Consider the following 24001-nt stretch of genomic DNA (forward strand, 5'->3'; position numbering starts at 1 on the left):
TTATCACCTAAGCCAGACCTCACTGGAGGGGAAGCAAGAAGAATAAAGGAGAAATGTAAAACAAGACACAAGTCCAGACAATTGTCATCTAAAACTTTATCTGGTATCGACCAAAAAAATTACAATCAGTGAAAGTATAAACCACATTTAAGAATAAAACAGATGATCGGGGGACCATTACTTCATCTGGAACTCCTTGGTGGACAGGTTGCTCGGCTGTCGGAGGCCTTTCCTGTTCTTGGTCTTCTCTTTCATGTGGATTCTGAAGACCAGGAGGCTCCTGAGGGTCGATCTCTCCTGCTGGCAGCTCAGAATGACTTGGAGATATGTTTCCTTCAGTTCAGGAAAGTAAGAGAGGAAAAAGATGGATGTGATGTAATAAGAAGATAAAAACATGTATGAAGAGTCATGTAACACTGCAAACAAAGATGACCCATAATGACCTGAGTGCTGTAGTATTAAAGAGACTGCAAAACGGGTGATGGGAAAAGACCTGGGACTTGTTATTAATATGTCATTTTTTACCTGGTCTAAAAATAGCAAAAAAAAACCAAAAGATTCAAGGGATCAGCAGCATTTTAGAACAGGTAAAGACATGTACAAATTTATGGCAAGTGACAGATATTATGTATTGTGGAAAGGACTGTGATAAATATACCTACTAATGGAGCTGCCGACTGGACACAAAGAACTGCAGCTCATGGAAGAATGAAACTTCTTTCCTTCTCAGCCAGTAACTTCTATCGGTCCGGCTTGTCCGGTGCAGCATCATCTCTGGACCCACAGCTTCTCGTTGTCTCCTGAAGCTGCTCCTTCTCTTCCATCTGGACTTGTATCTCCACAAGGTGCCCGGTGACAAGGACTTCTCGCCTACAATTATTACACCCAAATGAATACCTGTCACTCATTGTTAGGGCGTCTTCTACAACTTTTTCTAGCATTCGGTACAAAATAAATAGTTTATTTATTCTCCTAAACAATCTGTCTATCATTGACTTGTTCACCCTCAGCATGAGCTCTGGTAGAATATGGCTGTTATGTTCCTCACTCCTCAGTGCCCAGTGCTGTAAGAGGCCGCACAGTGGAACAGCTGCAAACAAATGATTCCCGGCCCCAACTACACTAATATCGTCTGCCCAGAGTGCCCCCAAGTATTCCCCAATTTCTGACCCCACCGCTCGATGCCCCCACAAGCACAATGCTGCCCTGCGGTGTCACCTGCCCGATACATGCTCCTTTATAGGTTTCTTCCAGCTGTGCACCAAGATGTGAAATAATGCGAGTACAGGGATTCCCATGTGTGAGTGCAGGGGTGGAGGGCATCGAGGATCAGACAGAGAGAGGCCCATACACTGACTGCTCGTAAAGAGGGGATGAATCCTGCCGAAGCTACAAGAAGCTTCTGGACTGGGGGTGAGACAGCTCTTCAGCACGTGGTCTGGGAGAGAAGGAGGCAGAAGAAGATAATGAAGAATATTTAATACTTCACGAGTCTGCAATGTGAGGACGAGAATTAGATGAAGAAACATTTCGTTCCTCTATAATCCAACAATCAGTAAGCTCGAAACCTTCTGGGTGCAGCGTCCTCAACCGGAAAACCGACCCAAGGTCCAGCTGACCATCCTGTCGAATAGGACAGGTGCTGGATCTTTGAGTACTTTCCCTGTTCCCCAATGTGGAACAAACATCCCTCTGACTAGACCTACATCCAACCCCATTTCTTTCCTTCCCATTTTACTTCCTTTATTAATTTCTCCTCCAATATTACTGGTAACTCCAAGTTTCACAGTTTGATTGTCTCATCTGCTGCCTCTACATGTAGGAGTGACAATAAACAGCCATATACATCCTAAACCCTGATCACAAGGACCAGATCAGACACTTTATTAACAAAGTTAATCATATTTCCTAACTTACTGCATTCCTCTTCAGACTTCATCTGACCATACATCACCATTTAAAGAATCACAATCACTTACATGTCTGCTGCAGCACTTCTTGGATTGACTTCTCGCTGCTACTTGTTCTTATTTTGCAGTTTTCTGTCCTTCAACCATATTCTGCCTCTCACTGTCCACATCTTGTTGCACCGTCGCTGTTTTAATCCCTGTAACAAGAGATACTGTGCGAGTATGGCTTCACATGTGGCAATTTCAAGACCCTTTACAGTTTGTGTGCCTCCAGAGTGCCCCCTTTGTCATTGGCATACCACCAGTACATACCCTTTAACACTGGTGTGCCACCAAAGCACACCCTTTGAAGATGCCGTGCCACCAGAGCACACCATTTGCTGTAGGCCTGCTAGAGGGGCCCAATATGTGACCTTTTTACTTACCAATAGGGCACCCATCTTTGTCTTTTTAGCATGCCACCGGGGTGCAACAGTTGGCCTCTTAGTCTACCACTGGGGAACCCATTTTGAGATTTTTAGTTAGCACCAGGGTGCACACTCTGACTACTTTGATTACCATTGGGGCACCCATCTTGAGCTTTTTAGTTGACACCAGGGTGCACATTCTGACCAATTTGCTTACCACCGGAGCATCTTTCTTGGGCTTTTTAGCTGTCACCAGGGTGCATTCTATGGCCTTTTTGCTTACCACCGGGGTGCCCATCTTAGGTTATTTAGCCACCGGGGAGCAGTCTTTTACTTTTTTGCCATTGATGTGCCACTGGAGCACACCCATTGCTGGTGGCCTGCCATCGAAGCAGATCGATTTCCATTGGTCTGCCTCTGAAGCACGCCGTTTGCCGTTGGCCTCCCACCGAAGCACACCGCTGGACTTTGGTCTGGAGGACACCTTTTACCATTGGGGTGTCACCGGATCACACCCTTTACCGTTGGGGTGCCACTGGAGCACACCCTTTACCATTGGGGTGCCACCGGAGCACACCTTTTACCGTTGGGGTGCCACCGGAGCACTCCCTTTACCATTGGTCTGCCATCAGAGCACACCCTTTACCGTTGAGGTGCCACCGGAGCACACCCTTTACCGTTGGAGTGCCACTGGAGCACACCCTTTACCGTTGGGGTGCCACCGTAGCACACCCTTTACCGTTGGAGTGCCACTGGAGCACACCCTTTACCATTGGGGTGCCACCGGAGCACACCCTTTACCATTGGGGTGCCACCGGAGCACTCCCTTTACAGTTGGGGTGCCATCGGAGCACACCCTTTACCGTTGGGGTGCCACCGGAGCACACGATTTACCGTTGGGGTGCCATCGGAGCACACCCTTTACCGTTGGGGTGCCACCGGAGCACACCCTTTACCATTAGTGTGCCACCGGAGCACTCCCTTTACCACTGGGGTGCCATCGGAGCACACCCTTTACCGTTGGGGTGCCACCAGAGCACTCCCATTACCGTTGGGGTGCCATCGGAGCACACCCTTTTCCGTTGGGGTGCCACCGGAGCACACCATTTACCCTTGGGGTGCCATCGGAGCACACCCTTTACCATTGGGGTGCCACCGGAGCACTCCCTTTACCGCTGGGGTGCCATCGGAGCACAACCTTTACCATTGGGGTGCCACCGGAGCAACCCTTTACCGTTGGGGGGCCACTGGAGCACACCCTTTACCGTTGGAGTGCCACCGGAGCCCTCCCTTTATCGATGGGGTGCCATCGGAGCACACCCTTTACCGTTGGGGTGCCACCAGAGCACACCCCTTACCGTTGGGGTGCCACCGGAGCACATCCTTTACCGTTGGGGTACCACCTTAGCACATTCTTTACCATTGGGGTGCCAATGAAGCCCACTATTTACCATTGGGGTGCCACCGGAGCACACCGTTTACCGTTGGGGTGCCACCAGAGCACAAACTATACCGTTGGGGTGCCACCGGAGCACACCCTTTACTGTTGGGGTACCACCTTAGCAGATTCTTTAACATTGGGGTGCCAATGAAGCACACTATTTACCATTGGGGTGCCACCGGAGCACACAGTTTCCCGTTTATGTGCCTCCATAGCACACATAGCCTTCCATTTAATATACTGGGACTTACACAGCCTTTAGTTTAATATAATGAGCCCTACATGGCTTTCCATTTAATATAAAAGGCCATACATAGCCTTGCATTTAACATTTTGGGCCTCACATAGCTTTCCAATTAATATAATTGGGTCAAAACAGCCTTTTATTTAACATAATTGGTCCCACGTAACCATTCATTTAATAAAATGGGCACCACATAGCCTTCCACTTTATATATTGGGTCTCAAATAGCTTTTAATTTATTATATTTTGCCTCACATAGCTCTCAATTTAATATAACGGGCCCCACATAACCATCCATTTAATTTAATATGGCCAACAAAGCCCTCTAATTAATATAATGGGCCAAACATAGCCTTCCATTTAACATATTGGCCACTACATAGCCTTATATTTAATTTGACGGGGCCTCACATAGCTTTCTATTTAATAATTGGCTCCCACATAGCCTTGCATTTAATTTATTAGACCCCACATAACTCTCCAATTAATATAATTGGTCCAACATAGACTTCCAATTAACATATTGGGTCCAAACTAGTCTTCTATTTAATATAGTGGCTCCCTCATGACCGTCCTTTTAATAAATTGGGCACCACGTAACCTACCAATTAATATAATTATTATAAGTGAGCCACAATAGTCCTCAATTGAATATAATTGGTGCTAAACAGCCTTCTATTTAATATATTGGGATCTCATAACCCTCTATTGAATAAAATGTGCCCCACATAGCCTTTCATTTAATAAAGGGGGCACCACATAGCCTTCCATTTAATTTAACTGGGCCAATATAGCCCTCTATTTAATATAAAGGGCCACATAATATAATGGGACCCACATAACTCTCCAATTAATATAATGTGTCCCACATAGACTTCCAATAACATATTGTGGCCAAAAAAGCCTTCTATTTAATATAATGGACACCATATTTCCCTCTATTTAATAAAATGGGACCCACATAGCCTTCCATTTAATTTAATTTAATGGGGCCAACATAGGCCTCTATTTAATGTAATGGGCCAAGCAAGGTCTTTCATTTAATATTTTGGACCCTACATAGCTCTTTATTTAATTTAATAGGACCTACATAACTCTCCAAATAATATAATTGGTCCCACATATACTTCCAATTAACATATCGGGGCCAAAATAGATTTCAATTTAATAAAATGGGCACCACATAGCCTTCCATTTAATATAATGGGTCAAACGTAGCCTTTCATGTTTTATAATGGATCCCACATAGTCCTTTATTTAATTTATTGGGCCGCACATAACCTTCCAAGTAATACAATAAGTCCCACATAGTCCTTTATTTAATATAATGTGCTCAACATAAACCTCCATTTAATATTATTATTATTCTTTATTATTATAGCGCCGTTTACTCCATGTGATTTAGATGTGAGGAGGGGTATACATAATAAAAAACAAGTACAATAATCTTAAACAATAAAAGTCATAACTGGTACAGAAGGAGAAAGGACATAATGGGTCCCACAAAAGCTTCCATTTATTATAAAGTTCCCCAATATAGCCTTTTTAACGTAGTGGGCAACACAAAGCTCTCCATTCCATATATAAGGAGTGAACTCTTTGGCTTTCTGCCATTGGTGTGCCACCGGACCACCGTTTTTGCTGTTGGCCTGCCATCGGAGTACACTGTTTTCTGTTGGTTTGCCATCAGAGCATACCCTTCATCGATGAGATGCCACTGGAGCACACAGTTTGCCACTGGCATGCCACTGGAGCACACCCTTTACCGTTGGGGTGCCACCGGAGCATTCCCTTTACCGCTGGGGTGCCACCGGAGCACACCCTTTACCATTGGGGTGCCACTGGAGCACACCATTTACCATTGAGGTGCCATCGGAGCACACCCTTTATCATTGGGGTACCACTGGAGCACACCCTTTACCGCTGGGGTGCAATCGGATCACACCCTTTACCATTGGGGTACCACCGGAGCACACCCTTTACCATTGGGGTACCACCTTAGCACATTCTTTACCATTGGGGTGCCAATGAAGCACACTATTTACCATTGGTGTGCCACCGGAGCACACCATTTACCGTTAGGGTGCCACCGGAGCACACCCTTTACCATTGGGGTACCACCTTAGCACATTCTTTATCATTGGGGTGCCAATGAAGCACACTATTTACCATTGGGGTGCCACCGGAGCACACCATTTACCGTTAGGGTGCCACCGGAGCCCACCCTTTACCATTGGGGTACCACCTTAGCACATTCTTTACCATTGGGGTGCCAACGGAGCACACCCTTTACTGTTGGGGTGCCACCGGAGCACACCAATTACCGTTGGGGTGCCATCGGAGCACACCCTTTACCGTTGGGGTGCCACCGGAGCACACCCTTTACCGTTGGGGTACCACCTTAGCACATTCTTTACCATTAGGGTGCCAACGGAGCACACCCTTTACTGTTGGGGAGCCACCGGAGCACACCATTTACCGTTGGGGTGCCATCGGAGCACACCCTTTACCATTGGGGTGCCACCGGAGCACACCCTTTACCGTTGGGGTGCCACCGGAGCACACCCTTTACCGTTGGGGTGCCACCGGAGCACACCCTTTACCGTTGGGATACCACCTTAGCACATTCTTTACCATTAGGGTGCCAACGGAGCACACCCTTTACTGTTGGGGTGCCACCGGAGCACACCATTTACCGTTGGGGAGCCATCGGAGCACACCCTTTACCGTTGGGGTGCCACCGGAGCACATCCTTTACCGTTGGGGTGCCACCGGAGCACACCCTTTACCGTTGGGGTGCCACCGGAGCACACCCTTTACTGTTGGGGTGCCACCGGAGCACACCATTTACTATTGGGGTGCCATCGGAGCACACCATTTACCATTAGGGTGCCACCGGAGCACACCCTTTACCATTGGGGTGCCACCGGAGCCCTCCCTTTATCGCTGGGGTGCCATCGGAGCACACCCTTTACCTTTGGGGTGCCACCAGAGCACACCCTTTACCGTTGGGGTGCCACCGGAGCACACCCTTTACCATTGGGGTACCACCTTAGCACATTCTTTACCATTGGGGTGCCAATGAAGCACACTATTTACCATTGGGGTGCCACCGGAGCACACCATTTACCATTGAGGTGCCATCGGAGCACACCCTTTATCATTGGGGTACCACTGGAGCACACCCTTTACCGCTGGGGTGCAATCGGATCACACCCTTTACCATTGGGGTACCACCGGAGCACACCCTTTACCATTGGGGTACCACCTTAGCACATTCTTTACCATTGGGGTGCCAATGAAGCACACTATTTACCATTGGGGTGCCACCGGAGCACACCATTTACCGTTGGGGTGCCACCAGAGCACACCCTTTACCATTGGGGTGCCACCGGAGCACACTCTTTACTGTTGGGGTACCACCTTAGCCCATTCTTTACCATTGGGGTGCCAATGTAGCACACTATTTACCATTGGGGTGCCGCCGGAGCACACCCTTCACCATCAGGGTGCCACCGGAGCACACAGTTTCCCGTTTATGTGCCTCCATAGCACACATAGCCTTCCATTTAAAATACTGGGACTTACACAGCCTTCTGTTTAATATAATGAGCCCCACATGGCTTTCCATTTAATATAAAAGGCCATACATAGCCTTGCATTTAACATTTTGGGTCTCACATAGCTTTCCAATTAATATAATTGGGTCAAAACAGCCTTTTATTTAACATAATGGGTCCCACGTAACCATTCATTTAATAAAATGGGCACCACATAGCCTTCCACTTTATATATTGGGTCTCACATAGATTTAATTTACTATATTTTGCCTCACATAGCTCTCAATTTAATATAACGGGCCCACATAACCGTCCATTTAATTTAATATGGCCAACAAAGCCCTCTAATTAATATAATGGGCCAAACATAGCCTTCCATTTAACATATTGGCCACTACATAGCCTTATATTTAATTTGACGGGGCCTCACATAGCTTTCTATTTAATAATGGGTCCCACTTAGCCCTCCATTTAATTCATTGGGCCACACATAACCTTCCAAATAATACAATAAGTCCCACATAGTCCTTTATTTAATATAATGTGCTCAACATAAACCTCCATTTAATATTATCATTATTCTTTATTATTATAGCGCCGTTTACTCCATGTGATTTAGATGTGAGGAGGGGTATACATAATAAAAAACAAGTACAATAATCTTAAACAATAAAAGTCATAACTGGCACAGAAGGAGAAAGGACATAATAGGTCCCACAAAAGCTTCCATTTATTATAATGTTCCCCAATATAGCCTTTTTAACATAGTGGGCAACACAAAGCTCTCCATTCCATATATGAGGAGTGAACTCTTTGGCTTTCTGCCATTGGTGTGCCACCGGACCACCGTTTTTGCTGTTGGCCAGCCATCGGAGTACACTGTTTTCCGTTGGTTTACCATCAGAGCATACCCTTCATCGATGAGATGCCACTGGAGCACACAGTTTGCAACTGGCATGCCACCGGACCACTCCCTTTACCATTAGGGTGCCACCGGAGCACACAATTTACCGTTAGGGTGCCACCGGAGCACACCCTTCACCGTTGGAGTGCGACCGGAGCACACCCTTTACAGTTATGGTGCCACCGGGGCACACCCTTTACCGTTGGGGTGCCACCGGAGCACACCTTTTACCGTTGGGGTGCCATCGGAGCACACCCTTTACCATTGGGGTGCCACCGAAGCACACCCTTTACTGTTGGGGTGCCACCGGAGCACACCCTTTACCGTTGGGGTGCCACCGGAGCATACACTTTACCGTTGGGGTGCCACCGGAGCACACATTTTACCGTTGGGGTGCCACCGGAGCACACCCTTCACCGTTGGAGTGCGACAGGAGCACACCCTTTACAGTTATGGTGCCACCGGAGCACACCCTTTACCGTTGGGGTGCCACCGGAGCACACCATTTACCGTTGGGGTGCCATCGGAGCACACCTTTTACCATTGGGGTGCCACCGGAGCACACCCTTTACCGTTGGGGTGCCACCGGAGAACACCCTTTACCGTTGGGGTTCCACCGGAGCACACCCTTTACCGTTGGGGTGACACCGTAGCACACACTTTACCGTTGGGGTGCCACCGGAGCACACAATTTACCGTTGGGGTGCCACCGGAGCACATCCTTCACCGTTGGAGTGCGACCGGAGCACACCCTTTACAGTTATGGTGCCACCGGAGCACACCCTTTACCGTTGGGGTGCCACCGGAGCACACCCTTTACCGTTGGGGTGCCACCGGAGCACACCCTTTACCATTGGGGTACCACCTTAGCACATTCTTTACCATTGGGGTGCCAATGAAGCACACTATTTACCATTGGGGTGCCACTGGAGCACACCATTTACCGTTGGGGTGCCACCAGAGCACACCCTTTACCATTGGGGTGCCACCGGAGCACACTCTTTACTGTTGGGGTACCACCTTAGCCCATTCTTTACAATTGGGGTGCCAATGTAGCACACTATTTACCATTGGGGTGCCGCCGGAGCACACCCTTCACCATCGGGGTGCCACCGGAGCACACAGTTTCCCGTTTATGTGCCTCCATAGCACACATAGCCTTCCATTTAATATACTGGGACTTACATAGCCTTCTGTTTAATATAATGAGCCCCACATGGCTTTCCATTTAATATAAAAGGCCATACATAGCCTTACATTTAACATTTTGGGTCTCACATAGCTTTCCAATTAATATAATTGGGTCAAAACAGCCTTTTATTTAACATAATGGGTCCCACGTAACCATTCATTTAATAAAATGGGCACCACATAGCCTTCCACTTTATATATTGGGTCTCACATAGATTTAATTTACTATATTTTGCCTCACATAGCTCTCAATTTAATATAACGGGCCCACATAACCGTCCATTTAATTTAATATGGCCAACAAAGCCCTCTAATTAATATAATGGGCCAAACATAGTCTTCCATTTAACATATTGGCCACTACATAGCCTTATATTTAATTTGACGGGGCCTCACATAGCTTTCTATTTAATAATGGGTCCCACTTAGCCCTCCATTTAATTTATTGGGCCGCACATAACCTTCCAAATAATACAATAAGTCCCACATAGTCCTTTATTTAATATAATGTGCTCAACATAAACCTCCATTTAATATTATTATTATTATTCTTTATTATTATAGCGCCGTTTACTCCATGTGATTTAGATGTGAGGAGGGGTATACATAATAAAAAACAAGTACAATAATCTTAAACAATAAAAGTCATAACTGGCACAGAAGGAGAAAGGACATAATAGGTCCCACAAAAGCTTCCATTTATTATAATGTTCCCCAATAAAGCCTTTTTAACGTAGTGGGCAACACAAAGCTCTCCATTCCATATATAAGGAGTGAACTCTTTGGCTTTCTGCCATTGGTGTGCCACCGGACCACCGTTTTTGCTGTTGGCCAGCCATCGGAGTACACTGTTTTCCGTTGGTTTACCATCAGAGCATACCCTTCATCGATGAGATGCCACTGGAGCACACAGTTTGCCACTGGCATGCCACCGGACCACTCCCTTTACCATTAGGGTGCCACCGGAGCACACAATTTACCGTTGGGGTGCCACCGGAGCACACCCTTCACCGTTGGAGTGCGACCGGAGCACACCCTTTACAGTTATGGTGCCAGCGGAGCTCACCCTTTACCGTTGGGGTGCCACCGGAGCACACCATTTACCATTGGGGTGCCATCGGAGCACACCCTTTACCATTGGGGTGCCACCGGATCACACCCTTTACCGTTGGGGTGCCACCAGAGCACACCCTTTACCGTTGGGGTGCCACCGGAGCACACCCTTTACCGTTGTGGTCCCACCTTAGCACATTCTTTACCATTAGGGTGCCAACGGAGCACACCCTTTACTGTTGGGGTGCCACCGGAGCACCCCATTTACCGTTGGGGTGCCATCGGAGCACACCCTTTACCATTGGGGTGCCACCGGAGCACACCCTTTACTGTTGGGGTGCCACCGGAGCACACCCTTTACCGTTGGGGTGCCACCGGAGCATACACGTTACCGTTGGGGTGCCACCGGAGCACACAATTTACCGTTGGGGTGCCACCGGAGCACACCCTTCACCGTTGGAGTGCGACCGGAGCACACCCTTTACAGTTATGGTGCCACCGGAGCACACCCTTTACCGTTGGGGTGCCACCGGAGCACACCATTTACCGTTGGGGTGCCATCGGAGCACACCCTTTACCATTGGGGTGCCACCAAAGCACACCCTTTACCGTTGGGGTGCCACCGGAGCACACCCTTTACCGTTGGGGTGCCACCGGAGCACACCCTTTACCGTTTGGGTGCCACCTTAGCACATTCTTTACCATTAGGGTGCCAACGGAGCACACCCTTTACTGTTGGGGTGCCACCGGAGCACACCATTTACCGTTGGGGTGCCATCGGAGCACACCCTTTACCATTGGGGTGCCATCGGATCACACCCTTTACCGTTGGGGTGCCACCGGAGCACACCCTTTACCGTTGGGGTGCCACCGGACCACACCCTTTACCATTGGGGTACCACCTTAGCACATTCTTTACCATTAGGGTGCCAACGGAGCACAACCTTTACTGTTGGGGTGCCACCGGAGCACACCATTTACCGTTGGGGTGCCACCGGAGCCCTCCCTTTATCGCTGGGGTGCCATCGGAGCACACCCTTTACCTTTGGGGTGCCACCGGAGCACACCCTTTACCGTTGGGGTGCCATCGGAGCACACTCTTTACTGTTGGGGTACCACCTTAGCCCATTCTTTACCATTGGGGTGCCAATGTAGCACACTATTTACCATTGGGGTGCCGCCGGAGCACACCCTTCACCATCGGGGTGCCACCGGAGCACACAGTTTCCCGTTTATGTGCCTCCATAGCACACATAGCCTTCCATTTAATATACTGGGATTACATAGCCTTCAGTTTAATATAATGAGCCCCACATGGCTTTCCATTTAATATAAAAGGCCATACATAGCCTTGCATTTAACATTTTGGGCCTCACATAGCTTTCCAATTAATATAATTGGGTCAAAACAGCCTTTTATTTAACATAATGGGTCCCACGTAACCATTCATTTAATAAAATGGGCACCACATAGCCTTCCACTTTATATATTGGGTCTCACATAGATTTAATTTACTATATTTTGCCTCACATAGCTCTCAATTTAATATAACGGGCCCACATAACCGTCCATTTAATTTAATATGGCCAACAAAGCCCTCTAATTAATATAATGGGCCAAATATAGCCTTCCATTTAACATATTGGCCACTACATAGCCTTATATTTAATTTGACGGGGCCTCACATAGCTTTCTATTTAATAATGGGTCCCACTTACCCCTCCATTTAATTTATTGGGCCGCACATAACCTTCCAAATAATACAATAAGTCCCACATAGTCCTTTATTTAATATAATGTGCTCAACATAAACCTCCATTTAATATTATTATTATTCTTTATTATTATAGCGCCGTTTACTCCATGTGATTTAGATGTGAGGAGGGGTATACATAATAAAAAACAAGTACAATAATCTTAAACAATAAAAGTAATAACTGGCACAGAAGGAGAAAGGACATAATGGGTCCCACAAAAGCTTCCATTTATTATAATGTTCCCCAATATAGCCTTTTTAACGTAGAGGGCAACACAAAGCTCTCCATTCCATATATAAGGAGTGAACTCTTTGGCTTTCTGCCATTGGTGTGCCACCGGACCACCGTTTTTGCTGTTGGCCAGCCATCGGAGTACACTGTTTTCCGTTGGTTTACCATCAGAGCATACCCTTCATTGATGAGATGCCACTGGAGCACACAGTTTGCCACTGGCATGCCACCGGACCACTCCCTTTACCATTAGGGTGCCACCGGAGCACACAATTTACCGTTGGGGTGCCACCGAAGCACACCCTTCACCGTTGGAGTGCGACCGGAGCACACCCTTTACAGTTATGGTGCCAGCGGAGAACACCCTTTACCGTTGGGGTGCCACCGCAGCACACCATTTACCGTTGGGGTGCCATCGGAGCACACCCTTTACCATTGGGGTGCCACTGGAGCACACCCTTTACCGTTGGGGTGCCAGCGGAGCACACCCTTTACCGTTGGGGTGCCACCGGAGCACACCCTTTACCATTGGGGTACCACCTTAGCACATTCTTTACCATTAGGGTGCCAACGGAGCACACCCTTTACTGTTGGGGTGCCACCGGAGCACACCATTTACCATTGGGGTGCCATCGGAGCACACTCTTTACCATTGGGGTGCCACCGGATCACACCCTTTACCGTTGGGATGCCACCAGAGCACACCCTTTACCGTTGGGGTGCCACCGGAGCACACCCTTTACCGTTGGGGTACCACCTTAGCACATTCTTTACCATTAGGGTGCCAACGGAGCACACCCTTTACTGTTGGGGTGCCACCGGAGCACACCATTTACCGTTGGGGTGCCATCGGAGCACACCCTTTACCATTGGGGTGCCACCGGAGCACACCCTTTACTGTTGGGGTGCCACCGGAGCACACCCTTTATCGTTGGGGTGCCACCGGAGCATACCCTTTACCGTTGGGGTGCCACCGGAGCACACAATTTACCGTTGGGGTGCCACCGGAGCACACCCTTCACCGTTGGAGTGCCACCGGAGCACACCCTTTACAGTTATGGTGCCACCGGAGCACACCCTTTACCGTTGGGGTGCCACCGCAGCACACCATTTACCGTTGGGGTGCCATCGGAGCACACCATTTACCATTGGGGTGCCACCGGAGCACACCCTTTACCGTTGGGGTGCCACCGGAGCACACCCTTTACCGTTGGGGTGCCACCGGAGCACACCCTTTACCGTTGGGGTACCACCTTAGCACATTCTTTACCATTAGGGTGCCAACGTAGCACACCCTTTACCGTTGGGGTACCACCTTAGCACATTCTTTACCATTGGGGTGCCACCGGAGCACACCCTTTACCGTTGGGGTGCCACCGGAGCACACCCTTTACCGTTGGGGTGCCACCGGAACATACCCTTTACCGTTGGGGTGCCACCGGAGCACACCATTTACTATTGGGGTGCCATCGGAGCACACCATTTACCGTTAGGGTGCCACCGGAGCACACCCTTTACCATTGGGGTGCCACCGGAGCCCTCCCTTTATCGCTGGGGTGCCATCGGAGCACACCCTTTACCTTTGGGGTGCCACCGGAGCACACCCTTTACTGTTGGGGTGCCACTGGAGCACACCCTTTACCATTGGGGTATCACCTTAGCACATTCTTTACCATTGGGGTGCCAATGAAGCACACTATTTACCATTGGGGTGCCACCGGAGCACACCATATACCGTTGGGGTGCCACCAGAGCACACCCTTTACCGTTGGGGTGCCACCGGAGCACACCCTTTACTGTTGGGGTACCACCTTAGCCCATTGTTTACCATTGGGGTGCCAATGTAGCACACTATTTACCATTGGGGTTCCGCCGGAGCACATCCTTCACCATCGGGGTGCCACCGGAGCACACAGTTTCCCGTTTATGTGCCTCCATAACACACATAGCCTTCCATTTAATATACTGGGACTTACATAGCCTTCAGTTTAATATAATGAGCCCCACATGGCTTTCCATTTAATATAAAAGGCCATACATAGCCTTGCATTTAACATTTTGGGCCTCACATAGCTTTCCAATTAATATAATTGGGTCAAAACAGCCTTTTATTTAACATAATGGGTCCCACGTAACCATTCATTTAATAAAATGGGCACCACATAGCCTTCCACTTTATATATTGGGTCTCACATAGATTTAATTTACTATATTTTGCCTCACATAGCTCTCAATTTAATATAACGGGCCCACATAACCGTCCATTTAATTTAATATTGCCAACAAAGCCCTCTAATTAATATAATGGGCTAAACATAGCCTTCCATTTAACATATTGGCCACTACATAGCCTTATATTTAATTTGACGGGGCCTCACATAGCTTTCTATTTAATAATGGGTCCCAATTACCCCTCCATTTAATTTATTGGGCCGCACATAACCTTCCAAATAATACAATAAGTCCCACATAGTCCTTTATTTAATTTAATGTGCTCAACATAAACCTCCATTTAATATTATTATTATTCTTTATTATTATAGCGCCGTTTGCTCCATGTGATTTAGATGTGAGGAGGGGTATACATAATAAAAAACAAGTACAATAATCTTAAACAATAATAGTCATAACTGGTACAGGAGAAAGGACATAATGGGTCCCACAAAAGCTTCCATTTATTATAATGTTCCCCAATATAGCCTTTTTAACGTAGTGGGCAACACAATGCTCTCCATTCCATATATAAGGAGTGAACTCTTTGGCTTTCTGCCATTGGTGTGCCACCGGACCACCGTTTTTGCTGTTGGCCTGCCATCGGAGTACACTGTTTTCCGTTGGTTTGCCATCAGAGCATACCCTTCATCGATGAGATGCCACTGGAGCACACAGTTTGCCACTGGCATGCCACCGGACCACTCCCTTTACCATTAGGGTGCCACCGGAGTACACAATTTACCGTTGGGGTGCCACCGGAGCACACCCTTCACCGTTGGAGTGCGACCGGAGCACACCCTTTACAGTTATGGTGCCACCGGAGCACACCCTTTACCGTTGGGGTGCCACCGGAGCACACCATTTACCGTTGGGGTGCCATTGGAGCACACCCTTTACCATTGGGGTGCCACCGGAGCACACCCTTTACCGTTGGGGTGCCACCGGAGCACACCCTTTACCGTTGGGGTGCCACCGGAGCACACCCTTTACCGTTGGGGTACCACCTTAGCACATTCTTTACCATTAGGGTGCCAACGGAGCACACCCTTTACTGTTGGGGTGCCACCAGAGCACACCATTTACCGTTGGGGTGCCATCGGAGCACACCCTTTACCATTGGGGTGCCACCGGAGCACACCCTTTACCGTTGGGGTGCCACCGGAGCACACCCTTTACCGTTGGGGTGCCACCGGAGCACACCCTTTACCGTTGGGGTACCACCTTAGCACATTCTTTACCATTAGGGTGCCAACGGAGCACACCCTTTACTGTTGGGGTGCCACCAGAGCACACCATTTACCGTTGGGGTGCCATCGGAGCACACCCTTTACCATTGGGGTGCCACCGGAGCACACCCTTTACTGTTGGGGTGCCACCGGAGCACACCCTTTACCGTTGGGGTGCCACCGGAGCACACCCTTTACCGTTAGGGTACCACCTTAGCACATTCTTTACCATTAGGGTGCCAACGGAGCACACCCTTTACTGTTGGGGTGCCACCGGAGCACACCATTTACCGTTGGGGTGCCATCGGAGCACATCCTTTACCATTGGGGTGCCACCGGAGCACACCCTTTACCGTTGGGGTGCCACCGGAGCACACCCTTTACCGTTGGGGTGCCACCAGAGCATACCCTTTACCGTTGGGGTGCCACCGGAGCACACCATTTACTATTGGGGTGCCATCGGAACACACCATTTACCGTTAGGGTGCCACCGGAGCACACCCTTTACCATTGGGGTGCCACCGGAGCCCTCCCTTTATCGCTGGGGTGCCATCGGAGCACACCCTTTACCTTTGGGGTGCCACCGGAGCACACCCGGTGCCACCGGAGCACACCCTTTACCATTGGGGTACCACCTTAGCACATTCTTTACCATTGGGGTGCCAATGAAGCACACTCTTTACCATTGGGGTGCCACCGGAGCACACCATATATCGTTGGGGTGCTGCCAGAGCACACCCTTTACCGTTGGGGTGCCACCGGAGCACACCCTTTACTGTTGGGGTACCACCTTAGCCCATTCTTTGCCATTGGGGTGCCAATGTAGCACACTATTTACCATTGGGGTGCCGCCGGAGCACACCCTTCACCATCGGGGTGCCACCGGAGCACACAGTTTCCCGTTTATGTGCCTCCATAGCACACATAGCCTTCCATTTAATATACTGGGACTTACATAGCCTTCAGTTTAATATAATGAGCCCCACATGGCTTTCCATTTAATATAAAAGGCCATACATAGCCTTGCATTTAACATTTTGGGCCTCACATAGCTTTCCAATTAATATAATTGGGTCAAAACAGCCTTTTATTTAACATAATGGGTCCCACGTAACCATTCATTTAATAAAATGGGCACCACATAGCCTTCCACTTTATATATTGGGTCTCACATAGATTTAATTTACTATATTTTGCCTCACATAGCTCTCAATTTAATATAACGGGCCCACATAACCGTCCATTTAATTTAATATGGCCAACTAAGCCCTCTAATTAATATAATGGGCCAAACATAGCCTTCCATTTAACATATTGGCCACTACATAGCCTTATATTTAATTTGACGGGGCCTCACATAGCTTTCTATTTAATAATGGGTCCCACTTAGCCCTCCATTTAATTTATTGGGCCGCACATAACCTTCCAAATAATACAATAAGTCCCATATAGTCCTTTATTTAATATAATGTGCTCAACATAAACCTCCATTTAATATTATTATTATTCTTTATTATTATAGCGCCGTTTACTCCATGTGATTTAGATGTGAGGAGGGGTATACTGTACATAATAAAAAACAAGTACAATAATCTTAAACAATAAAAGTCATAACTGGTACAGAAGGAGAAAGGACATAATGGGTCCCACAAAAGCTTCCATTTATTATAATGTTCCCCAATATTGCCTTTTTAACGTAGTGGGCAACACAAAGCTCTCCGTTCCATATATAAGGAGTGAACTCTTTGGCTTTCTGCCATTGGTGTGCCACCGGACCACCGTTTTTGCTGTTGGCCAGCCATCGGAGTACACTGTTTTCCGTTGGTTTGCCATCAGAGCATACCCTTCATTGATGAGATGCCATTGGAGCACACAGTTTGCCACTGGCATGCCACCGGAGCACACCCTTCACCGTTGGAGTGCGACCGGAGCACACCCTTTACAGTTATGGTGCCACCGGAGCACACCCTTTACCGTTGGGGTGCCATCGGAGCACACCCTTTACCATTGGGGTGCCACCGGAGCACATCCTTTACCGTTGGGGTGCCACCGGAGCACACCCTTCACCGTTGGAGTGCGACCGGAGCACACCCTTTACAGTTATGGTGCCACCGGAGCACACCATTTAGCGTTGGGGTGCCATCGGAGCACACCCTTTACCGTTGGGGTGCCACCGGAGCACATCCTTTACCGTTGGGGTGCCACCGGAGCACACCCTTCACCGTTGGAGTGCGACCGGAGCACACCATTAACCATTGGGGTGCCATCGGAGCACACCCTTTACCGTTGGGGTGCCACTGGAGCACGTCCTTTACCGCTGGGGTGCCATCGGAGCACACCATTTACCGTTGGGGTACCACCTTAGCAAATTCTTTACCATTGGGGTGCCAATGAAGCACACTATTTACCATTGGGGTGCCACTGGAGCACACCATTTATTGTTAGGGTGCCACCGGAGCACACCCTTTACCGTTTGGGTACCACCTTAGCATATTCTTTACCATTGGGGTGCCACCGGAGCACACCCTTTACCATTGGGGTGCCACCGGAACACACCATTTACCGTTGGGGTGCCATCAGAGCACACCCTTTACCATTGGGATGCCACCGGAGCACACCCTTTACCGTTGGGGTGCCACCGAAGCACACCCTTTACCGTTGGGGTGCCATCGGAGCACACCATTTACCGTTGGGGTGCCACCGGAGAACACCCTTTACCACTGAGGTGCCACTGGAGCCCTCCCTTTACCGCTGGGGTGCCATCGGAGCACACCCATTACCGTTGGAGTGCCACTGGAGCACACCCTTTACCATTGGGGTACCACCTTAGCACACCGGGGTGCACTCTTTGGCCTATTGCTTACCACCATGGCGCCCATCTTAGGCTATGTTGCCACCGGGGTGCACTCTTTGGCCTTATTGCTTACCACCGGGGTGCCCATCTTAGGCTATTTTGCCACCGGGGTGCACTCTTTGGCCTTATTGCTTACCACCGGGGTGCCCATCTTAGGCTATTTTGCCACCGGGGTGCACTCTTTGACCTTATTGCTTACCACTGGGGCGCCCATCATAGGCTATTTTACCACCATGGTGCACTCTTTGGCCTTATTGCTTACCACCGGGGAGCCCATCTTAGGCTATTTTCCCACGGGGTGCACTCCTTGGCCTTATTGCTTACCACCGGGGTGCCCATCTTAGGATATTTTCCCACCGGGGTGCAATCTTTGGCCTTATTGCTTACCACCGGGGCGCCCATCTTAGGCTATTTTGCCACCGGGGTGCACTCTTTGGCCTTATTGCTTACCACCGGGGCGCCCATCTTAGGCTATTTTGCCACCGGGGTGCACTTTTTGGCCTTATTGCTTACCACCGGGGCGCCCATCTTAGGCTATTTTGCCACTGGGTTGCACTCTTTGGCCTTATTGCTTACCACCGTGGCGCCCATCTTAGGCTATTTTGCCACCAGGGTGCACTCTTTGGCCTTATTGATTACCACCGGGTCGCCCATGTTAGGCTATTTTGCCACCGGGGTGCACTCTTTGGCCTTATTGCTTACCACCGGGGCGCCCATCTTAGGCTATTTTGCCACCAGGGTGGACTCTTTGGCCTTATTGCTTACCACCGGGGCGCCCATCTTAGGCTATTTTGCCACCGGGGTGCACTCTTTGGCCTTATTGCTTACCACCGGGGCACGCATCTTAGGCTATTTTGCCACCGGGGTGCACTGTTTGACCTTATTGCTTACCACCGGGGTGCCCATCTTTGGCTTTTTTGCCATTGATGTGCCATCGAAGCACATCTTTTCCCGTTGGTGTACCACCGCAGCATACCTGTTTTCCGTTGGGGTGCCACCGGAGCACACTCTTTGCCGTTGGCCTGCCATCGGAGCACACCCTTTGCCGTTGGTCTGCCACCGAAGCACACCCTTTGTCGTTGGCCTGCCACCGAAGCACACCCTTTATCGATGGCCTGCCACCGGAGCACACCATTGCCTGTTTGTCTGCAACTGGAGCACACTGACATTGGCGTGCCACCAAAGCACAACCTTGGCCTCTGGGGTGCCACCAGAGCACACCGTTTACCGTTGGGGTGCCACCGGAGCACACCCTTTACTGTTGGGGTGCGACCGAAGCACCATTTACCGTTGGGGTGTGTGATGCAGTGACCTCTGTTGCAGCTAGGGGGCGCTGTGTGTGCTCCTCAGGATATGCATGGAGGCATATCAGTGGTTATAATGATGGTGAATGTTATGACCTGGTGGTTAGGAGCACCCGGAAATGACCTGATGGTTAAACTCACAGGACAAGCTCTGGGAAGTGGGAACTTTGCTGACCGCAATCCCTAATCCTATCACACACACTAGAAATAGCCGTGGGGCGTACCTAACAGGCCTAGACGCCTCGGACACAGCCTAAGAACTAGCTAGCCCTAGAGATAGAAAATAAAGCCTACCTTGCCTCAGAGAAATTTCCCCAAAGGAAAAGGCAGCCCCCCACAAATATTAACTGTGAGTAAAGATGAAAGTCACAAACACAGAAATGAAACAGGTTTTATCAAAGGGGAGGCCAGACTAACTAAATAGACAGAGGATAGGAAAGGTATCTTTGCGGTCAGCACAAAACTACAAAAGACCACGCAGAGTGTGCAAAAAGACCCCCGCACCGACTCACGGTGCGGAGGCGCCACCCTGCATCCCAGAGCTTCCAGCTAGCAAGACAAAATCATGAAAGCAAGCTGGACTAGAAAACCATGAACAGAAAATAACAAACGGGGACTTAGCTTCTTGCAGGAAGAGACAGGTCTCCAGAAAAATCCAAGAGCGACTGAACCAGCACAGGAACATTGACAGCTGGCCTGGAGTAACGATCTGAGTGGAGTTAAATAGAGCAGCCAACCAAAGGATAAACCACGTCACCTGTGTAAGGAACCTCAGAAGCAGCAGCTTCACTCACAGCCACCAGAGGGAGTCCATGGACAGAACTCGCCGAAGTACCATTCACGACCACAGGAGGGAGTTCGACAACAGAATTCACAACAGTACCCCCCCCTTGAGGAGGGGTCACCGAACCCTCACCAGAGCCCCCAGGCCGATCAGGATGAGCCAAATGAAAGGCCGAACTAGATCAGCAGCATGAACATCAGAGGCAAAAACCCAGGAATTATCTTCCTGACCATAACCCTTCCACTTGACCAGGTACTGGAGTTTCCATCTTGAAACATGAGAATCCAAAATCTTCTCCACCACATACTCCAACTCCCCCTCGACCAACACCGGGGCAGGAGGATCAACGGAGGGAACCATAGGCGCCACGTATCTCCGCAACAACGACCTATGGAACACATTATGGATGGCAAAAGAAGCTGGAAGGTCCAAACGAAATGACACAGGATTAAGAACTTCAGAAATCTTATATGGCCCAATGAAACGAGGCTTAAACTTAGGAGAGGAAACCTTCATAGGAACATGACGAGATGACAACCAAACCAAATCCCCAACACGAAGTCGGGGACCAACACAGCGCCTGCGGTTAGCGAAACGTTGAGCCTTCTCCTGGGACAATGTCAAATTGTCCACCACATGAGTCCAAATCTGCTGCAATCTGTCCACCACCATATCCAAACCAGGACAGTCCGAAGGCTCAACCTGCCCTGAAGAGAAACGAGGATGGAAACCAGAATTACAGAAAAAAGGAGAAACTAAAGTAGCCGAGCTGGCCCGATTATTAAGGGCGAACTCAGCCAAAGGCAAGAAGGACACCCAATCATCCTGATCAGCAGAAACAAAGCATCTCAGATATGTTTCCAAAGTCTGATTAGTTCGTTCGGTTTGGCCATTAGTCTGAGGATGGAAAGCCGAAGAAAAAGACAAATCAATGCCCATCTTAGCACAAAAGGACCGCCAAAACCTCAAAACAAACTGGGAACCTCTGTCCGAGACGATGTTCTCTGGAATGCCATGCAAACGAACCACATGCTGGAAAAACAATGGCATCAAATCAGAGGAGGAAGGCAATTTAGACAAGGGTACCAAATGGACCATCTTAGAGAAGCGATCACAAACCACCCAAATGACCGACATTCTTTGAGAAACAGGGAGATCCGAAATAAAATCCATGGAAATATGCGTCCAGGGCCTCTTCGGGACTGGCAAGGGCAAAAGCAACCCACTGGCACGAGAACAGCAGGGCTTAGCCCGAGCACAAGTCCCGCAGTACTGCACAAAAGAACGCACATCCCGTGACAAAGAATGCCACCAAAAGGATCTAGCCACCAAGTCTCTGGTACCAAAGATTCCAGGATGACCAGCCAACACCGAACAATGAACCTCAGAGATAACTCTACTAGTCCATCTATCAGGGACAAACAGTTTCTCCGCTGGACAACGGTCAGGTCTATCAGCCTGAAACTTCTGCAGCACGCGCCGCAAATCAGGGGAGATGGCAGACAAAATTACCCCCTCTTTAAGAATACCCGTCGGCTCCGGAACACCCGGAGAGTCAGGCACAAAACTCCTTGACAGGGCATCAGCCTTCACATTCTTAGATCCCGGAAGGTATGAAACCACAAAATCAAAACGGGAGAAAAAGAGCGACCATCGAGCCTGTCTAGGATTCAACCGTTTGGCAGACTCGAGATAAGTCAAATTCTTGTGATCCGTCAAGACCACCACGCAATGTTTAGCTCCTTCAAGCCAATGTCGCCACTCCTCGAATGCCCACTTCATGGCCAACAACTCTCGATTGCCAACATCATAATTGCGCTCAGCAGGCGAGAATTTTCTAGAAAAGAAGGCACATGGTTTCATCACCGAGCCATCAGAACTTCTTTGCGACAAAACAGCCCCTGCTCCAATCTCAGAAGCATCAACCTCGACCTGAAACGGGAGCGAAACATCTGGCTGGCATAACACAGGGGCAGAAGAAAAACGACGCTTCAACTCCTGAAAAGCCTCTACAGCTGCAGAGGACCAATTGACCACATCAGCACCTTTCTTGGTCAAATCAGTCAACGGTTTAGCAATACTAGAAAAATTAGCGATGAAGCGACGGTAAAGATTAGCAAAGCCCAGGAACTTCTGCAGGCTCTTCACAGATGTCGGCTGAGTCCAATCATAAATGGCCTGAACTTTAACAGGGTCCATCTCGATAGTAGAAGGGGAAAAAATGAAACCCAAAACTGAAACCTTCTGAACTCCAAAGAGACACTTTGACCCCTTCACAAACAAGGAGTTCGCACGAAGGACCTGGAACACCATTCTGACCTGCTTCACATGAGACTCCCAATCATCCGAAAAGACCAAAATGTCATCCAAATATACAATCATGAATCTATCCAGGTACTCTAGAAAGATGTCATGCATAAAGGACTGAAACACAGATGGAGCATTAGAAAGCCCGAATGGCATAACCAGGTACTCAAAATGGCCCTCGGGCGTATTAAATGCTGTTTTCCATTCATCGCCTTGTTTAATTCGCACAAGATTATACGCCCCTCGAAGATCTATCTTGGTGAACCAACTAGCCCCCTTAATCCGAGCAAACAAATCAGACAGCAGCGGCAAAGGGTACTGAAATTTGACTGTGATCTTATTAAGAAGGCGGTAATCAATACAAGGTCTCAAAGAGCCATCCTTCTTGGCCACAAAAAGAACCCTGCTCCCAATGGTGACGACGACGGGCGAATATGACCCTTCTCCAAGGATTCCTTTATATAACTCCGCATAGCGGCGTGCTCTGGCACAGATAAATTAAACAGACGGCCCTCAGGAAACTTACTACCAGGAATCAAATTAATAGCACAATCGCAATCCCTATGAGGAGGTAGGGCACCGGATTTGGGCTCTTCAAATACATCCCGGTAATC

The 24001-nt window shown here is 49.0% G+C and overlaps 1 long non-coding RNA gene across 1 annotated transcript; it reads right to left on the reverse strand.

The window, feature by feature from the left end:
• Positions 1–205: 205 nt before the first annotated feature.
• On the reverse strand, positions 206–2302 carry LOC138657595 (uncharacterized). The gene is made up of 3 exons (XR_011317082.1): positions 1980–2302; positions 659–870; positions 206–333 (listed from the first exon to the last, which is right to left on the reverse strand). It is a non-coding gene; the product is annotated as an uncharacterized lncRNA (long non-coding RNA).
• Between the last annotated feature and the right edge of the window lie 21699 nt (positions 2303–24001).

The sequence above is a fragment of the Ranitomeya imitator genome, chromosome 1 (assembly GCF_032444005.1).
Source record: "Ranitomeya imitator isolate aRanImi1 chromosome 1, aRanImi1.pri, whole genome shotgun sequence".
Lineage (NCBI taxonomy): Eukaryota > Metazoa > Chordata > Amphibia > Anura > Dendrobatidae > Ranitomeya > Ranitomeya imitator.